The 19,548-nt window shown below is 43.2% G+C and overlaps 1 protein-coding gene across 3 annotated transcripts in view; it reads left to right on the forward strand.

Moving 5' to 3' along the window:
• Positions 1-9,404: 9,404 nt before the first annotated feature.
• Positions 9,405-19,548, forward strand: part of SCML2 (Scm polycomb group protein like 2) — a 77,886-nt gene continuing 67,742 nt past the window's right edge. For 2 of the 3 annotated variants that reach the window (XM_075775896.1, XM_075775904.1), the window contains exon 1: positions 9,407-9,819. The gene's annotated coding sequence lies outside the window, so the exon portion shown is untranslated. Of the gene's footprint in view, positions 9,820-19,548 lie in introns of all 3 variants that reach the window. The other variant, XM_075775891.1, reaches the window with a different exon arrangement.

Consider the following 19,548-nt stretch of genomic DNA (forward strand, 5'->3'; position numbering starts at 1 on the left):
TGCCTCCTGTTCAGCTGGTATTTTGGTCACGACAATTTTTCCTCTTTAGGAACAAAGGAATTTTTGTACTTTATAAGATCAGAGGTTTGTGCAGCCCCATGACTTTTCTCTGAGAATGATAACCCAACCGATTGCAAAAAACCTACAAGCAATTGTTACAGGCAAAAAAGAATTTTCTTTCTCACCCTTAGCAGCTGTCAGCTGCAAAAGAAAAACCTGAAGGGGTGCTCTCTATTGAAAGTTATCTCTATTACTATCATCATAGGATGGTCAGGCCTATTTTAACCTCTACAAGTCTATTCCTTTGTGATATCTTCTTAACTCTTGATTGCAATGTTATATGGTAGTAAGGGGTTTTACAGATGATCCTATTTTAACTCTTCACATTTCCTGATATTCAAGTGCAGTGTATGTTCTTATATTTGGAATAAAAGACTGTATAAGTTTACATTGTTTGTATTCTTTTCTTTTTTAAAAATATTTTTATTGCCCCTCATTCATCTCTACATTAAACAGCCCCATCTGTATGGTCTCTCCTTATATAAAAGTCTTGAGAGAATTTCTAATTTGTTTCATCATCTGTTTTTGAAATAATTTTATTTGCATTGTTTTGAGATGAGAGAATAAAACCAAACACAATAGAAAATAGACCTCTAATGTAAATAATGTTTGTATATTGAGAGTGTTATTTTCAATGTTCCTTATAGGCCTTTCTTGATAATGATCCTTTTTATGCAGACACTTCCAAAGTGTAATAGGATTTGCCTTAGGGAACATTGGCATCTTTGACCCTTTGTTGGGAAATGTTTGAAAAAAATACCTCAGGCAGAGATACTTTTGGTAACAAGTTCCGGAGAAGTATCTCTTTCTTTGGCCTATGAGTGAGTGTATATTATTTTAGCAGTTCCACCATTTATTTCAAAACTCTCTGAAGTACCATTTAACCCTGAGGACTCGTCCTTCAGTTTATCCTGCTGTTTCAACACCTCTCCCTCTGATTCCTCAATCTTCATCCTTACTACCTGGAGGTAGAACAGAAATGGTGTAGGGCTATTCTGACATTTTCTTACTGTTTCTACCATCCTTCACACCTAAAATCTTGTTAAAACTGAAAGCTAGATAAAATTGTTGAAACGCTTCTTTTTCTTCACCCAAATGCTGAAAGCTTGAGGTAAGGTGGTATATATATGAGAATGGGAAAGCACATTCTTTTTGTATCTTTGTAAGAAATACTTGAACTGCTGTAACTTCATTCCTTGTGCTAACAAACTAAACTACATTTTGTAGTATTAAGTAGTAATGTTTTGACACAGAGAAAAGAAAAACCCAGTACCTCTATGTACAACTGATCTGGGGTTGTCTATTAATTCAAACAGTTGTCTTGAGAAAAATAATCCTTACTTATGAATATTAATAAGAACACTCCATTTGGCACTATTCTGCTCCACAGCCTGAGACGTTCCCTGTCCTTCCCTCGCTCAGTCTCATCGCTGCACAGATGATGTGCAGCCCCAAAGGAGGACAGGGGTGGGTGGCAGGAGATGACCACCACACTCTTGCCTTGCAGAAAGGGAAAAAGAGGTGCCAGCAGCCGCTGCTTGTGCTCCTGGCCCTCATCCTACCCCCTTTCCCCAGCCACCTGCCCTTTCGCTCGCCCTCCACGCTCTCCAGCAGCAAGGGTACACCCTGGGGCCTTCTGTGCTTGGTGGGGCTCCGTCCCCAGAAAGCTGGGGAAGGCTGTGCCTGGCAGAGACTCCCGCACGCCACCAGCACCCGTGTCACTCCGAAAGTGGGTGTCAAGCACCCTCGTGGGCAGAAGCATCTATTTCTAATAAAGCCAAATAAACAAAAAAGGAAATAAATGAATATATAAATTATTTGGAAGCTGACTAAATGAAACAGTGCTTTACGCACTCTATTTAAACCAAGCTATTCTGTTTACAAAGAACAGTGTTTTAAGGAAAGCAGAAGTCACTGGCATTTGTGAGCTTGAGATCCGAGAGCTGCAAGCAAACTGCTTCTGTCATCATTTGAAAACACAATGCTGACAGATGTCTAACTTGAGGGTGCCACTAAACAGCATTAACCACTTTGACATCTCAGGTTTCATTTCGCTGAAATGGAAATAAGTGCTGTTCACGTGAAGAATGGCATTTGCCATATTATTCATGCCTGCGGTGGTCTCTCAGGGTGTAGGTGGTTGGTCACATCTTGCCAAACAATGTACGACTTGAAACTAAACTTTCAAGAGTGCTTTAATCACGTTATTATCAGTTAAATCTTCTTTTGGTCTTAAGGTACTAGTTGAAAGAGATAGCAACCCAGCTCAATCACCTTGATACGCCCGGCTTCAAGAAAAGCACAACTTTGGGTTTATTCTTATGCAGCACATTTATTTAGCAGCTAGCCCCTCACCCACCCACGGCACTCCCTATCACCTGCATTTCATCCGGGGTGCGTTCACCAAGGTGTATAGCGCGAGCAGGACTTACACGGTGGTAATTCAGAGGCCTGATTCATTCGACAGCGAATTCAGGATTCCATCGCCAACTGGAGTGGCTCCTGTCCCTGGTTCCCCAGGGTCGCAGCTGCCTCCCTGCCCCAAAGGCAGCCCAGGCGGTGGCCAGCTTGCGCTTTTGGCTCGCTCCCCCTCCCTGCTTGCCAGCTGGGCTCCCCCGCGCTCTCTGGCCCGGCATCTTGGCCGCCTTCTGCCTCCCCTCCCAGACGCCAGCAGAGCCGAGGAGCCACGGGAGGCTGCCAGCAGGCACCGGTGGGGCAAGGAGACAAAAGAAAATGTCAGGGAGATATCGATAGCAACCGGCAAATCCCACGGCAGAAGTGCTCGGTTCGGTGCCATCACAGCCACCGTACTGCTGGATTTGGAAGCTGTGGGATCATGAGATCCAAAGGCTGCGCATGAGAGAAATTCACCCCTCATGCGTACCTGTATAACCATGCCAGGTTGCCCAAAAATACTGGGAGACAACAGTGCATTTGCTTAAATTTGTTCATTTTCTCAAAGCTTTCCCACAGCCAGAAGAGCTGGGGTTTTATTTTATGTTAGCCACCCAGAGAGCTGTCAAACCTTGCCAGACGGACCTCCCCACCGCATGCCTGGGACCGAGTTGGGCAGCGATGCCCCCAGACAGCTGGACAAGCGCCAGCAGCAGGGACATGGCAGCGCTAGTGCCCACCGCTGAATTCAAAGGCAGGGATTATGAGCGCTTCATCTATTGCTCTCTCTCTTAGGGAAGAGGATGCTCTATTTTACTTGAATTTCCTTTTCACTTTTAAAGAGCATCCAAAGGAGAAATGTTAGTATAACAAAGAAAGGGAGGCTTTGCTTTTGTTTGCCAAAATGCAAACCCGGAGCCAGAATAGTTCCTCTGTGGTAGCTAAAGAGCTCAACCATTCATTACCTTCCTGTTGGATGACGCTTGCAGTACCCCTTGAAGAGATTCATTCTTACCTAGACACGCAGAGAAACCAATTGCGTTAAGAGAAAAAAGGGTAAGTAATGCCACCTTCCATACTGTTTTGTGGAGCGCCTCAACTGAATGAGAATAATTACTCATGAATTTTAACTGTTGCAAAATTAATCGGCCTTTGGGTCAAGTGCATTGCTAAAATATTTGTTGATGCATCAGGATTGGTGACTTAGGATGTATATTATAGCTTTTACATTTGCCCCCCTAATATGAATCACTGATCTGGATTATTATGACCCAGAAGCAGAAGTTTTGTTGCCTGGTGCTGCTGCTTTATTTTAAATCCAATGTTTAATCCATTCCTTAAAATGTTTTCTCTCATTTTATTCATGTGGTTTAGACTAGTTAGAAAGCTTCCTACTACATTTTCACAAGTAGTTCTGCTTCACTGAAATTGTCTCCAGTAAAGGGATGATTTTTCTGCCATTCCTAGATCCAAACCAAACCAAACTAAGGTTGGATATTTCAAGTCTCAAAATGGGATTTTTAGAGCTAAAAGTTCTGAAAACATTTGTTTGACATTTGAAGTCAAATACAATGCATTTTACATGAAAACAAAGAAAGAAAGGGTCAAAATGGGCTATTTAGAAACACGGAAACAAACCATTTCCATTTACTGAAACAGTTTTACTCGGTCAGTTGATGAATGTGTTCAAGATTTTGGTATTTCAGCTACGGAAAAAATACTATAGAAATGGAAAATTCATAGGGAAGGAAAAACAATTTTCTGTCCAGCCCTGGATATTATTTATCCAACCAAGAGGCAGCCCGAAGCTCCAGAGAACGTGATAGATGTCAGGAAACAAGCCTCCTCATCACTTCAAATTTCATCTTTTTTGGTATTACAAATCTATTGCAGGTTTTTGTCGCCAACATTTTTGTTGCAAGCATTTTTTTTCTTCTTTTTGCTTGTCACTGGGCAGGAAGCGCTCACTTTAGGTAACACAAAAGCAAATAAACCAAATCTGTTTTCCCTTGCTGGGGCAATTTTAACCACTCTCCATCCAATGGCAAAAGATTACCCATAGCTTAAGTCTATCTTACCTGAAATTGGTTCCTTACTGCTTTTCCCCTACAAATCAATCTCTAACTAATACAGCAAAATATTTTGACAAGTTGTGTGACCAATATTCTGTTCCTATTTATTTCTCTCAGCTTCCTGTTCCTCAGAGAAGTTACTGTCAGGTTTGAAGCCATGCAAATGAAAATAACACAACTCCTTTTCTTTCAGTGTTACCAGTTCCTACATGCATATCTAAATACCTTACGTATACGCTGTAACATTATAGCATGAAGTGAAACTGCTTTAGAATGTCTGAATATTTTTACTTAATATAGTCACAGTGAGTGTTCTTTACACTTGTCATTTGTAATTATTCCTGTTCTTAATCTACACAGTTTAAGAATTGTGAAGGAGGTGACGGCATTTCCTACAAGCAAGCAGAAAAGGAAAAAAATTAATTAAAAAAATTATGTTATTAAAAGAATATGTCATTGTCACACTTTAGGCCTGGAAGGACTTCTGAGGCTGTTCTGGAAAAGGTAAACTTCATTCTTGGGAAAGAGTAAAATGTTAACTTGCTGTCAGATAAAAATCTAAAATTTCTGTTGAATTCACATAACTGAGAGTAGAAGGCAGACCTATTTATGTCTAAATTACAGCTCACTTTGGGTACTGAAACTGTGCATCCTCTTCATCCATCTGTAATACACTCAGTTACACAGGACAATCATATTGTGACAGCTTGAAAGAAGGACTCAGAAAATAGGAAGGCATTTTAAAGTTCTTATTGAAACAACTTGTTTTCGGAAGCTAGCTGCACGCTCGTTGCAGAAAAATAAAATCCTTTCCCCGAGGAAGCTGATACTTTCCAATGGCCTTAAAGAAAGCTTACATTTATCGAATCGCATTGCTGGCAGGGATGATGGAAGGTGACCGAGTCCCCCCTCTGCCCGAGGGCCAGTCTACGGGTGCCAGCCCTGCTCCATGGTGCCCGGCTCTTCTCGAAGAGTCTGAGGTTGCAGGCTGCACAACCACCCAGCCAACCTTCCTCCCCATCCTTATAATTTTTATTTTCTAATCTTTCTTGCTGTGTTTTAAACCCATTCTCTCTCAACCAGTCCACCGGATGAGAAAATTCATCCTTTTCTCTCTCTTTACAGCAGTCTTTCATACATTCATATCTGTATTGTATATCTATGTATGTTACTTTCTCTTCTTCTGCTTCCCCCTCTTCAACCTAAATCCCTGTTGATTTTTTTCAGAATTTCCTTATAGGGCATATTTTATAGATATTTGATCATTCAGATGATTGTTCTTTTCTGCTCTCTTCACGGGCTACATACTTACTGAAGCCAGACAGACCACAGCCACTGAGCTTTTCTAGAGCTATGTAAATCAGGCTGTTTCACAAAGAGTCTGTGCTTCTCTTTCTGTATTGTTTCATGTGGCTTGACTTTCTCGCTGCAGCTCTCTGACATTGTCCCCTTTGTATAGATTGTGATTCACGTAATCACAGATCTTTTTCTTTTCCACATAATTGCAGCTTTTTTCCTGCAGAACACCCAGCAGTTCCCCCTTTCCTATTTGCACAGCTGATCATATCTGCCTCTGCCCAGTAGTGTGCACTTATCCTTGTTGAATAGTACCCTCCTTTTTTCAGACCCGAACTCCAGTGTGTGAAAATCCTTCTAAATCCTACATCTGTCCTTCAGCATGCTAAAGCCTCCCCGTTTGGTATAATCTGCAGTTATGTAAACACATTTTCTGAACCATTGCTGAGTTCATTAACATCTGTCTGACAACGAGCCGCTTGTACCAGCTCCCAAAATATCTTCATCTACATTGTTTCCCTTGTTTGCTTAAAGAATATAATACAAAACCATGTCAAAAATCTCACTAAAGTGACATCCAACATGACATCCAATGTTTCTCCTCCACTGACAATTCCTCTTTGTTGCAAAAGAGATTGGATTTGTTTGACATCTTTTGTTCTTGACAACATTATTTGTTGTAAGTGCTTAAAAATAGCTTGTTTACTTGCTCCAGCATCTTTTCTGCGCACTGAAATTAAATAGATTGGTATATACCTTCCTATTTCCTTCCTTCCTTTCAACAATACTGTTTGTCCCTTTCTGTCCTATAATATGCCTCCACGGTAAATTTTCAAAGATAACCACTAGTAACAGGAGATTTCATCACCCAGCCCTTTAAGTGCAGCTGATGGAAAAGCAGAAAATCTTGTCTGAATAATTTCTCACTTGTCCTTTGATAGTCAAGTCTGAAATCCATTTGTTTTCCCAAGTATCAATAATGCCTGATATTAAAAAACCAATCAAAATTGGGTGCAAAAATATTAAGAAGCTTGGCTTTCTCAGTGTTGTCTGTCAAAAACTTTCCAGTTCTGCTTGATACTGGAGCAATCATTTGCTTGATTCTTTTCCATTTCTGGCAATGTACTTAAAACAATTTTGTGCTATTCCCCATATCCCTTGCTAGTTGCTGCCTTAATTTTCTGATTTCATCCCTGTGCGACTGGGCTACACTTTGTAGCTCTCCCAAGTAACCTGACCCAGCTTCTCTTTTCTGCATGCTCCATTCCCGTCTGAGGTTCACAAAGAGCTTGTGGCAGCCAGGCTGATCTTTTACTGTGCCCCTTACCTCTTCTGCATGGATAGTTCACTTACTTACACTCCTAATGTTATTTCTCTGAGGAGCTGCCAGCTCTCTTTCTTAAACATCTTTTTTGTCTGCATCAACCTCTCAGAACATCATATTGTATGCATTTATTGGTCTCTACCTCCATAGAATCATAGAATCGTTTAGGTTGGAAAAGACCTTTAAGATCATCGAGTCCAACCATTAACCTAGCACTGCCAAGTCCACCACTAAACCATGTCCCTAAGCACCACCACATCTACACATCTTGTAAATACCTCCAGGGATGGTGACTCATCCACTTCCCTGGGCAGCCTGGTCCATCTTTGTTTTATTTTGATGTTGTTGTTTCTTTCCAAAATCACAGTCTCCCTGCAAAAAACTGTGAAGTCACATATATGGATACACACATATACTCATATATGTATACACACATATATATATACACATTTATCTCTCTCTTTGTGAAGAACACTGAGAACTTAAAAATTGCATGGCTCTTCTGACTCAAATAATTCAGTTTGATATCTATAAAAGGAAATGAGAGATGCTGGGTGAGTCACCAGAAAACCAGCTCATAATTCTGCTGGAAAATGGAAGAAGGCACGACTCCTGATTCCTTTTCTAATAATCCTGTAAATAAATTGTTTGCTTTACATCAGCTGTAGCTCATAGGTGAAGGACACATGTGAAAACATTGTGGACCCATTTGGCTCCTGGATTAGAAAAGAGTGTTGAAAGTTTTCTTCTAGTCTGCTTTTGTTACTGGTGATGTATCTGCGATCTTGCAGACATGTATTCTTATGTCTATTGTTTCTTCTCAGTTTCACCACATCAGGAGTCTAAGGAGCAGGAGTAATGCTGGCTGGGCTTCCTGACTTCAGTCTCCTGGGAAAATTTTGAGCAGGTAGAGGACTGCACCAGTTCACGTCTGACAGGCTCTGCAATAATAGCCCTAGAAACCAACGGTACGGTGTCCCACTGGCTCTCAGGGAATGAATCCTTCAGATGTTGTATCTAGCACTGGCTTGGGTTTAAAAGATACCTTTAAAATATGCTTTCTTTTCCTCCACATCTCCCAAGGACTTATTCTGTGACACCTGGTAGATTTCTATATCCATCTCTATAATGCACATGATCTCTCATTTTCCTGCAAATGTTCAATATCACAGAAAGGGCAAAATATTCCAAATTAAGCAGCATCAATCTGCATTGGTTATGAGTATACCGCACGTGGCTATAAAGACTTTCTGTAAGCGTATTTCACTATTTCAGTATTTCTTTGTCGCTCTCATACATTTTTAATCACTTGGATTAGTGGATTTTTACTTGTTTCTCTCATGTTGTCTAACTATTAAATATTTACAATTTATGGCAAGGACTCGTTTTCCTTGATTCTGAAGAACCATTTACTGCTTATGAGGGTGCTTAAAATAAATTGTTAGTAGCAACTTGCTATGTATGCAGGATACCGAAGTGGGCTGTACAAATTTCACTTTCATACAGAAGAGTTTGAGTTTCTTTTGGGTATATATTTGGGGTTCCTTTTTTTTTTTTTTTTCCCGTAAAAAAACCTCCTAGAATCTCACTCTCGTGACCTTAGTTTAGTTTTGAATTCAAAATTTCACTTTCAAGTGATGTAAGTAGCGAAGATGAAACCTGAGCGTGGAAAGCTCTGAACGCTGGTAGTATTTAAGGGACGATTTCTCACCAGTTTCGTATACTGATGCCTACACAACTCTGACATAAATACCCAGAGCTTATAAAACGGAAACGTAGCCTTCTCAAAAGCGCAGGAAGTATTTATAAGTACGCAGTATTTATAAGCACGGATCTCTAATAACCGTATAAAATTTCTCAGGTAGATGTGCACCGATAATAATATGCGTTATATAGTTATGATCGCGGGTAGAACGCAGGGTATTATTTCACGCAGCTAATGCAGCCGTGTAGATGTACCTTGGCACGGACGGGGCACGCAGGGACAGCTGCCGGCAATCGCAGGTGTGGCTGCAGGGCATTGCAAGGGCTGCGTTACATTTTAGGGAGGGGGGGGGATTTTTTTCCCCCATCCCAGGGCGCAGGACGGCGGAGCCCCCGCCGACCCCAACCCTTCCCGGCCGCCGGTGCCCCCACGCCTCGCCCCTTCCCGCAGCCACGGGAGAGCGCTGGGCGCGGACAGCCGCCCGCCCCGCCGCAAGATGGCTCCGGGGTAGCGGGGCGCCCCTCGCCCTGCGAGGGGACGGCAACAGGTTTGAACGCGGGGAGGCAGCGGAGGGGAACGGCCCAGGCGACACCGCCCGCGCTGCGCTCGGGGCCGCCTCACGACCCCCCGGACGGGGCGGCCCGGCCCCTAACGTGCCCGCTCGGGCGGGGCCGCCCCCCGCAGGTACGGGCGAGGTGCGGGGATGCCGGCAGCCCTGGGCCCCCACGGCGTGCGCTGCTCCTTGCGAGGTGCGCCGGACCCCGAACCGCGCCGTCCCCGCAGCCGCTTCCCCCCGCGGCGGGCGGAAGGGGGGCGGTGGGGGGGATGGCCTGCGCCCCCAGTGCCGCTGCCGGGCATGCGCGGTGCCCCCGGAACATGGCGGCGGCGTGAGGCGAGCGACGGTAGGAGCCGCTTGACAGGCGCGGGAGCCACCGCGGGACGCTGGGCACCCGCTTCCCGCCCGCCCGGTGAGTGGCGGCGGCGCTCCCCGCAGCGGCAGGTCAGGGGGAGGGAGAAGCGGGGAGAGAAAGGGCGGCGAGGCGGGGGTCGTATTCCCTCCCCGGGCTCCTACTGCGACCTCCGCCCGCCGTGGCCGCGCCGGGCGCCGCGGGGGAAGGAGAGCGGCGGCGTCCCCCTCCCCTCGTCCCTATCGCCTTCTCTCCTTTCTAGGGTGCCTCCGGCTGCCGCCCACCACCAGCCCCGCCGCGCTAGAGGTGGCAGCGGGTCTCGCCGGGGCAGCCCGGGGCTCGGGCGCCGCGTCCCGGCCTCTCGGAGCTGCCCGCTTCCCTCCTCGGCGGGCTGGGCTCGCAGCGCGGCGTGTCCCGCCGTCCTCCGGCCGCGGCAACCGCCGGTCTCTGGGGCAGGGACGCAGCTGCGAGGGCGGCGCGGCGGGAACCGCTCCCCGGGCGAGAGGAGCGGGGCGGCTCTGCCTCCCGGCACCAACAAAGTCCTCTCCTGGGGAGGGAGGGTCGAGGCTCCCGGGCAGCGGGAGTCCCGGTGAGCAAGAGCAGCACGGGCGGGCCCGGAGGAGCACTGCCCGGAGCCGCCAGCTGCTCGCCCCGTCGGTGCCTCCGTTTTGGGACTACGCCCGGAACGAGCCCCGCTCCCTGCCGCCCGCCGGAGCAGCGAGGCCGGCGGCGTTTGACAGGAGCGCGGGAGGACACGCCTCCCCCGGCCGGGGCGGCCCCGCTGCCTCCCCCGGCGGCGACTCCGCGCCCTGACCGCCCGCGCCCTCCTGGCCGGGGCGGTGGGGTCCCGCGGGGCTGCGCCCGTCCCTGCCCCGTTCCCCGCTGCCGCGGCGCCTGGCGACTGCTCTGGCTGGCGAGTTCCTGGGAAACGGTTGTTAACCTGAAAAACTGGATACGCGTTAAACATGAAATAATTCGGAGCGTGCCCCTGTGTTCGGTAAGGGGGTTGAAGACGGGGCGGTGAAGGGGTGTTAGGTTGGGGGACAATTGCAATGCGCTGGGGCACCGTTCACGGTTTCTTTACAGTTAAGCTGCATTTATGACATACATTGCCGACTTAAAGGAGGTATCTTGCGCATGGTGAATCGTCTTCTCCGTTAGATGTGTGATGGTGCGAAGAAAGTAGTTAAGCGTGGTGTGAAAAGTTCTGTTCTTACAGTGGTGGTCATCATTGCTGTCTTTAGCTACTGGAACAAACTGCAGAGCAGATTGCAATACTGTAGTGATTAAATTAATAGTCAAGTTAATTTTTATGCTCAGTTGTTCTTTAGCAATAGATACTTTGAGTGCTTTTAAAAATTTCTGAGTAGTTTCTTACTGCAATTTGAAGTTGATGCTTTTCCCTACAGTTTTCTGTGTCTCACTGATTAATTAGGCTACAGCCAAAAATAATCCTAAAGACTAAAAGGTTTATTGAAGAGGTGAAATACTGACATCTTAGTGAGTTCTAATGATGTAAATCTCACTTGTGACTCATGCATATTCTAACTAATGTAGGCTTGGTGATTAAAACTTAAAAAGCACAGACTTTGTAGATTTGACAGTAGCATCCCACATCTGACTTACGAATAGCTCTTCAAGTTTGACTGGTTATGAATTTTTTATTATTCAGAGCAGCAGTCTTAAACCTTTGGATTTCTAAAGCTTTGATACTGCATCTTACTCTTTGGAAGTGGCAGAGAAAAGTAGTTGGTGAGACAGTCACTTGGGCTCAGTAACAACCGCAGCACTTGTGGGGATGGGAAGAGTAATGGCAGGAAGGCATTCGCTGTGTTACAGTTCTGTTTGAAGCTGTCATATTAACGTGAGGTAATAAACAGGGGAGTGATCGCGTTGTGGCGTACCAGTTCTCCACGGGCCACCATCCAGTGCTGCTCAGCCTGCGTCGAGTGGGCTCGCTGGAAGCGTGTCCCGGGAAATTACTCCTACCACCAGGCTGCATGCTTGGGGGCAGGGGGAGCTGGTTTTCTCCCTTAGGGTGTTGTAAAATGTAAGTACTATTTGAGGATGATATTACTTGAATTGATGTAAAGAAAAAGCACACTGAAGACACTTCTGGTGCTACTTTATTTATGGGAAGTTTCGCAGTAATGCAAGTGGGAGGCAATGGGGAAGAGTATGTGGGAAAACTGAAGCTGAGACCTGAAAGTACTTGCATGGCTTTTAACTTCAACATGGTCTGGTTTTGAATACGAAAGTAATGTTTACTGATTTTGTTTGAGACTCAGCTGGACTCAGAATGGAGTCTTCTATTTAGTGTAAATATGTGCTAATATTTGTGTAATATCTTTTGGGTAGCTTGGTATTATATATTTTTATCGTAGTGTTCAGATTTGGCAAAAACAAATGCTGGCTTTTAATTACATGTTATAGCTGCAAGTATAGACTACTTTCACACCAGTTAGCAACCAAGTAGATTTTCAAACTTGAATGACTAATTAGATTGTTCTTAAAATTCAGTCGTGTGTGAAGTGTTGATCTTGATGCAGGGACGTTAGGGAAGAAGCAACGACAGTCCTCTAAAATACGTTTCCTCAGACTTTGTATACTTCTACTTTGAATGTGCAGGTGCCTTTTTTTTTTAATTTTTCTTTTTTCCTTTGCTGCAGCTGTCCTTGCTGTGTCCAGCTACTGTGCTCTTGTTTTCTGGAGTAGCTGCTCAAGTTCAAAAGAGGCATTGGAGAGTGTTTCCTTTACAAAACCAAGTGTAATTTTGGTTTTGCCAGTGTGACATTTGTAATACTGAGAAAGTATTAATTTCAATATCTCTCTAAAAGTTGTGCGTATAAAATAACAACATGGCTTTACTTAAGAAGAGAGGATGTGGAAAAGCCTGAAGCAAATGTAGGTAGCTCCTTCAGCCCTTGGTACGTGGGCGCCTTTCTCATGATATTGCCTCATTGTTTTCTTACTGTGCCAATGGGATTGTGAGCTGTGAGCGAGCCCTGTTTACTCCCTTTACTCTTGCAGTCGATCCATAATGGAGTGGATGTACAGGGAGAAATGAAGTCCTCAGTAATTGTCCCTTGCTATTAAATAGCATCACTAACAGGAAATGACATTTGTCATTAACTGTCCAGGACACTGCAGCTGGCTTTCTTATTTGTCTGGATACACCTCCCTCAAACAAGGACGGGCAGAATACACAGTTATTCTTGCATGCTTTAAGATAGTCTTTGAAAATACCATTTGGCAGTCTACTGTAATGTTTTCTGCATGTAAATATAGAACAAATTACAGGTAGAGACCTGGACACTGCTTCAAGGAGTCTACACAAGGGAGGCTGTTAACCAACTTCTTGACCTCTGCATCTGCAGGACATTTCAAGTTCTGTTCATTCCCATTTGAAAGAAACAGCCTTAGGCACCCAGCCTTAGTGCTGATTGCTTCTTCCAGAGATTAAAATCTTAAATGTAAAGGACTATACCGTTTGTGTTCCTTAAAGTATACGACTTGCAACGTAAATGGTCCATAAATGGCCCAGAACTCCGAGATTTTTCTATCATGTGGAAGAGCCAGAAAATCCTGTATAAAGTTGTTGAGGCTTAATAGAACAGTTTGTAAATATGAAGCAATGGAAATGTTAACTGGAAAATTATTTGTTCTTGAACGTTATGGGTGTTTTCATTACATGTAGTAGTGTTGGTATTTTTGCAAATACTTCTGAGTTGCAGTTTGGCTCAATGTAATTTGAAGTCCAGAATATTTGTCAATGTTCTAATACAATTTGATGAATGATTCTTTTTTTACTGTGATTTATGTTTTGGTATATGAGAGTGTTTTTACTAATACAATTTGAAAGGCTTGAAGACTTCTTTTAAAGTCCAAGTGTTCTATAATTTGGTGATATCTGGATGTAGTGGTAGGAAACTTTAATATTAGTTATATGCAGTTAAGTTTATTTTTGCATTGTAGCGATGGCTGATAGTGGTGAGGTACATGTGGTGGTGTGTGTGAACAGCTTTACTTATGATGTCTAAGTAGGGAGACAATTCATTTGCTTGAGGTAAAGCATCTAAAAAGTGAAATAGTTAAATCCTTAAGTGAGTTGTAGTTTATTTTAAGGGTACATTTCTGTGTGAATACCATTTTTGTACATTCATGGACCTGCCAGCTGACAACCTGTGTGGGCAATGAGGGCTGAGGATGTGTACCTAGCTCTTGCCACCCCTCGCTCCTGCAGCAGTGCTGCCCATGGAGCAGCAATGCTGCCTCTTGCTCCTGAGAGCACCAAGAGACGATTTGGTGAGTGACCAGCTCAGTCCACTTGTGTGTGTAAACTCCTCATGTTGCCTAAAACTTGTATTGCGTATCTGTGATCTCTTCGAGTATATCTATTCATTGTCTTTTGGAATGGGCGAAGGGGGCTTGCAGGAGTGGAGGGGTCACTTCAGGTACCTGAGCCAACAGTGAGCACGCTCCCTTTTTATCTGCAGCAGGTGTACAGACAAAGAGTAACCCATGCGTATATGGTTATGATCACCCTCAGAGGTACTTGTATCTCTTCCTTGTTAGTCTTTCTGCTTGATCAACAAGGACATAGATCTGGAGGAAAGTCAGGAGCTGCATCACAGCCATTCAGAAAGCAGCAACTTTCTTTACAAGCTGCCTTATCTCTTTTATTTGGCTTGCTCTGATACTTTATCTTGTATACAGTGGACACTGGGCACAAGTATATATAACCAGACCATTTGTGGTAGACAGGATACACTGTCTCCTACCCTTAGCAACTCTCCTCCCAAGATCCCTATCACAAAAAAGTAACAGCTTTAGTTTCTACGTCCTTGGAATAGGACCAAAAATCCAGTATTTTTTTTATCTTAGATCTAAATGAATGGAAGAAGTATACACTTCTTTGTGATGGTAAGTTACACGTCTCTCTTATTTCAGCAGTGTAGATTCAAGACTGATTCATAGTTCTGGACTTTAACAAAGGCTTCTGCTTTATGGGTAGTGGTTGATCATTTTGGATCCAAATTGGTGCAGTATTAAGTGTGTGCTTATTGTAGTTCTTCCATGTGCTCTCTTCCTGCCTTCCTGAATTACTTGCAGAGCCTAATATCAAAGTCTTCCTGAAATACTAAAACCTTTAAGATAATTTTAGTGCACTTCCATTTGTTTTAGTAGGGATGTAGCCTTTCTGCTCCGCAGGGAAGATGCTGTCTAGACATCTTACGTCCAAACTAATCCTTTTCCTTTTTGGATTTGTTATAATAATGCTATACGCAGCTTAAGTATGAACAGTGTTTTGGACTGATATTTTTTTTGACCCATAAATTATGTATTTTCTGTGCAACTCCCTATTTGTATGCTGTCATCTAAACCCAAGCAAGACATTGCATTAAAGGTAGATGTCCTGGTTAAATAACTCGATTCTAGGCCTTTAGTTTCACAAATCAGGTCAAATTCTATTTAAGATACCAAGGGGATTCAGTGTTTTCATGAAAGGGGTGAACTTCTTTGATGGAAATCTAAGTCTGTTGTCTTCTCATGGTAATATGATATCCCTTTTAGCGTAGGGCAAAGATGAGGTTGAGCCTTTCATCATCTCTAGCATGAGTTAGTTCAGGGAGGATCTGAAGTTTATAAAACCTACGAGAGGTTAGTACCATTTTAATGAGGTGCATACCTAAAATGAAGCATGTACTGTTATTTATGTACTGTATGGAATCTATCGGAGATTAACACAGGAAGGTTCAGTGGAAGGAGTGCAGTTCTTGGGGCACTTTTAAAAGCCCATTTGAAAAGCACAGTTTGTAAAAATGAGTCTTGTACGTGGAGGAATGTGAAAGGGTATCAGAGCTGCTAAATTTGGTGGAACTCCTTATTGTCACTATCGTCTGTCAGGGGCTCAGAGATTAAAAGGGCTGTAGCATGTTTGGCACTTCTCATACCAAATCTTTTCTATGTGTACCCTGCACTGGAGTGCTATAGAGAGGCAGACAGTGGTTTCTGGAGAGGTCAGAAGATATGTACTGGTTTTAATCATGAAATATACAGTGTTATAATTAGCTAGAAAACTTTGTATGTGGCATGTAATTTTTTTTTTCAGCTTGCGGTAGGAAAATGCCACCTAGGTTCTCGTCTGAATATTCTCTAATGCTGAATGGCGTAAGCACTGGGTGCAGGAGGGAGGGTGGACCACCTCCAGAACAGTGGTCTCCAGAAGTGGCAGATCTGCCTCTGTCCTGGAGCTGCACACAACCAGTGACAGCTGTGCAGTCATGCTGAGGAAGAGGTGGAGGAGGCTGTCCCGTTACAGCCTGCTTCACCTGTAATTTTTTTTTTTTTTAATAATCAGAAAGTTGTCCTAGGAAGTGGAGGAGAGAGATACGGACCTGCTGTGGATGTTCCTGATGCTTTGGGCTCTTCACCTTCCATTTTTGAAGAAAGTGGCAAATGCTAGAGTTGAGCATTTGCAGCTGTCTAGTCCTCCCAGCGCTTAGGAGTTGTCTTTTCTCACCTGTCAGCACTTTGTTAGCTGCAGAAATGTCTGGCAGCACTGAATGGTCCTTATGAATGCTTGTCCAAACAGATGAACAGATATTTTTGGTGGCATCTGTGTGGAGGATGATCCCCTTCCCTTGTGGAAGGGCTTTAAAGAAGGATATTCCTTTTTAGTTAGAGAGATAAGAAGTTGAGGAAACAGCACAGCCATCAGTACTAGCAGCACGGATGAGCCCAGTGCAGGGACGTGGTGGGTGTCCCTGGAGATTGCAAGCAGCTCTCTGGGGTTTTCTCCCTTCAGAAACATCCTCTGGAAGGGAGAGTTCTCAGGAAATTGCTTAAGGGTTTATTTAGTTCTGGTTCGTTTGGCTTTGCGCCCTGATTAGACACCACCAGTACTTGGGACCAATGTCATTGTCCCCTTGTATAAGCCAGGGTACACCGCGGTGTGTTGCAGCAGCAGATAGACGTGGTGAGGCAAGTTCTGTCTGTTAATATACAGTGGCAGGGAGTCCCAGCCAGCACTATGTTGTTTGGATTCTCAAGTGGGGAGAGCGAAACACATATTTAAGCACTGGAAGAGGATGGTAGCAGAAATATGTTGCTGCTGGCATTGAGTACAAGCGGGGGGGGCAATTGCTCTGAAATTGTATTGCTCTGAAACAAGCTAACTCCACCTGGGTCCTGGCAGCAGATTGGTCCTATGCAGAAATGTCCCAAGACTGTTCTCAATGCCTTCAATGAAAAAAATAAACAAATTGCGCGCTCTATTTGGCTTTCATAGATTTCTACATCAGACTGAAGGTACTTGCCTTCCTCTCAATACTTTGTTGGATGAATAGAAAATCTGGACCACAGGGATGGATTTGCCAGCTGTGCGGTATGTGGATACAGCTCTGTTAGATCATATCTGAACCGAGCTTCCACAGTACTTTTCAAGTTTGGAGGCAATGCAGATGGGAGGAAGCTGAAGTTGCCTAAGAGGTTGTAAAATCCCTTTTCCACCATCCTCCTCTGCTTGTCTTTCTCCCCCTTGTCCACTTATGTACACATACTCTCCCTGACTGCTGCTTTTAAAGCTGGTGGTATTGCTCATTGTCTGCCAAAGGCAAGCGCAGAAAAGCTCTATAGGGATCTCTAGCATCTGGGCATCTCTTAGTATGTTTGCAACAGCAATTTCTTTTCTCCCTTACCTGCTGTATTTACACTGTGCTGAAAGTATGCTCGGTGCCTCACAGAACAAATAGTTCGAGAGCTCTCGGCTATGTCAGGGGAGGCTGAGCTGAAGGCAGAGGAGATGTGTCTGGGTGTAGAGAGAATTTCATGCAGGTAAGTCTGTCTTAGCCAGTGCTAATCATACAAAATTGTAGGGGTTGTTTTTATGCATAATTTAATTAGATTGCTTTATGAAATAGATTTGAGTTAGGCAGTTGAACAAAGCCAGGTTGAATAATGATGATGAATGTTTTCAGGAAGAGTAGTCCAGGCTTGAAGGGGGAAGCGGAAAACAGCAGAGAGGTTTTAGTGAGCCGAATTCACCAAAATGTTTAAACAATTTGTCGAACTCTTGTGCTACTGTAAATATGTACTAGTAAACTACTAAAACTGGCAGTTTTACTTAAGATAGAAATGTAAGTGCTGCATGCTGTATTTCTGATTTATTTGAATATAACATTAAAATACCCTTTCATGTGGGAAGACTGGCATTTTAAGAATATTTAAAGCTGTTAATGGCCAGTCAGCCGCTTTGCTGAACTGCTGACTTCACACATACCATTTCCTTTTTCAGGTTTTTACAACCCCACATCTTCTGACTTTTAAAGCAGGATGGTTAGGGAGGGAAAGAGGAGAAAAGCTATTTTTATTTTCCACTGGTAGCCATAGAGCAGCTCTAAACTTTAATTTTTAAAATTTCTTTCAGATTAGTAAATGTTGAATCTACATGATGTAAATTGTTTCTGTTGTGTTGATACAAGCGATGGTGTTTAATTCTGAGACCTTTTCTGCTGTTCTTATAAGTATTTATTTCATGTTTCAGGAATTTTAAGGACAAATCTTTGGTCTATACCTTGTTAGTGTTGCTTTTTGAAATACACAATGGCTTGCTCTGTACTGAATAATACACTTGGTACGGTTTGAGAGTTTAGAGAGATTTTTGTAGTCTTGAAATGTATGACTTACTGTAATTACAGTTGCTCATATTCTAAAGCAGATCGTAAACTTACCTGGAGAGAGGGCAGAACATTTACAGGCAGTATTTTACTGCTGACAGCTTAAAAGTTTGTTTATGCTAATCACTTCATAAATAGTGAGCAGTACACTGTTGGTGACTTTCTGAGGAATTTTGCAAGTGCAGAAAACTTCTTGATATTAAGGCAAATGACATTACAAAATGATATTTGTAAAGCACTAAGTACCCACTCTCTTCATTTAACAACTTAAGAAATATTCAAATTTAGTTGTTGTAATAATATATATGGCTAGCTAATACTCACTCTTTTGAAAGCCCATAAACTTGACAAAAGCCTATCTGTCCTAGCTCTGTTTTTATCAACTAGAAGAGAAGGTGTTCAGAAATATCTGCTCGTTAGAGGTTCTGCTGTATGAAAACATGGAAGTTTAATTTCCTTTCCTTGAAAGAATCTCGCTTTTTTTTACTCTCTCTCTTTTTTTTTTTTTTTTTTTTTCCCCTCCTTCAAAGAATGTGAACTAAAAAGGATTCCAACTTGGATCAAATTTCTTGTCAGAACACTGACTGATTATATGTTCCTGTACGTAAATGAAAGAAGACCTGATCTTTACATTCTGTTTTGAAATCATATATGCATAATGCTAAATAATACTGATTTTACAACTACAAAGCTTGTGTTACATTTTATAAACTTCTGATACATTTATGTAAATTGGGTTTTTTTCTTTTAGCCTTTGAGATCTTACTTTTCTGGAATGATGTCACAGTATGCTCTAAAAGATGTTAACTGATTATCTATTGCAGAAATCAGTATATGCTGTTTTGTTGTGAAGTATACTAAATGAGTTACACACTGGGTAACTTGCTGGAAAGTAAATTTTCAAGTATTGGAAATTTGGAAGTATTGCATCTTATAAAAATACTCCTTTTAAGTCTTAGTCTCTTTGTTTGCCCCTTTTCAGCCCTTTAAAGGCTTGTGAAAATGGCATGAAGTAGGGGTTTTATTTAAGAGATAACAGCTGAATAGATGATTAGGTTTAAAAAAGTAAGGTATTCCAGATTTATGAAGGATAACTTTGAAGGAATGCAGT

Source organism: Balearica regulorum, chromosome 1 (assembly GCF_011004875.1).
Source record: "Balearica regulorum gibbericeps isolate bBalReg1 chromosome 1, bBalReg1.pri, whole genome shotgun sequence".
Classification (NCBI taxonomy): domain Eukaryota; kingdom Metazoa; phylum Chordata; class Aves; order Gruiformes; family Gruidae; genus Balearica; species Balearica regulorum.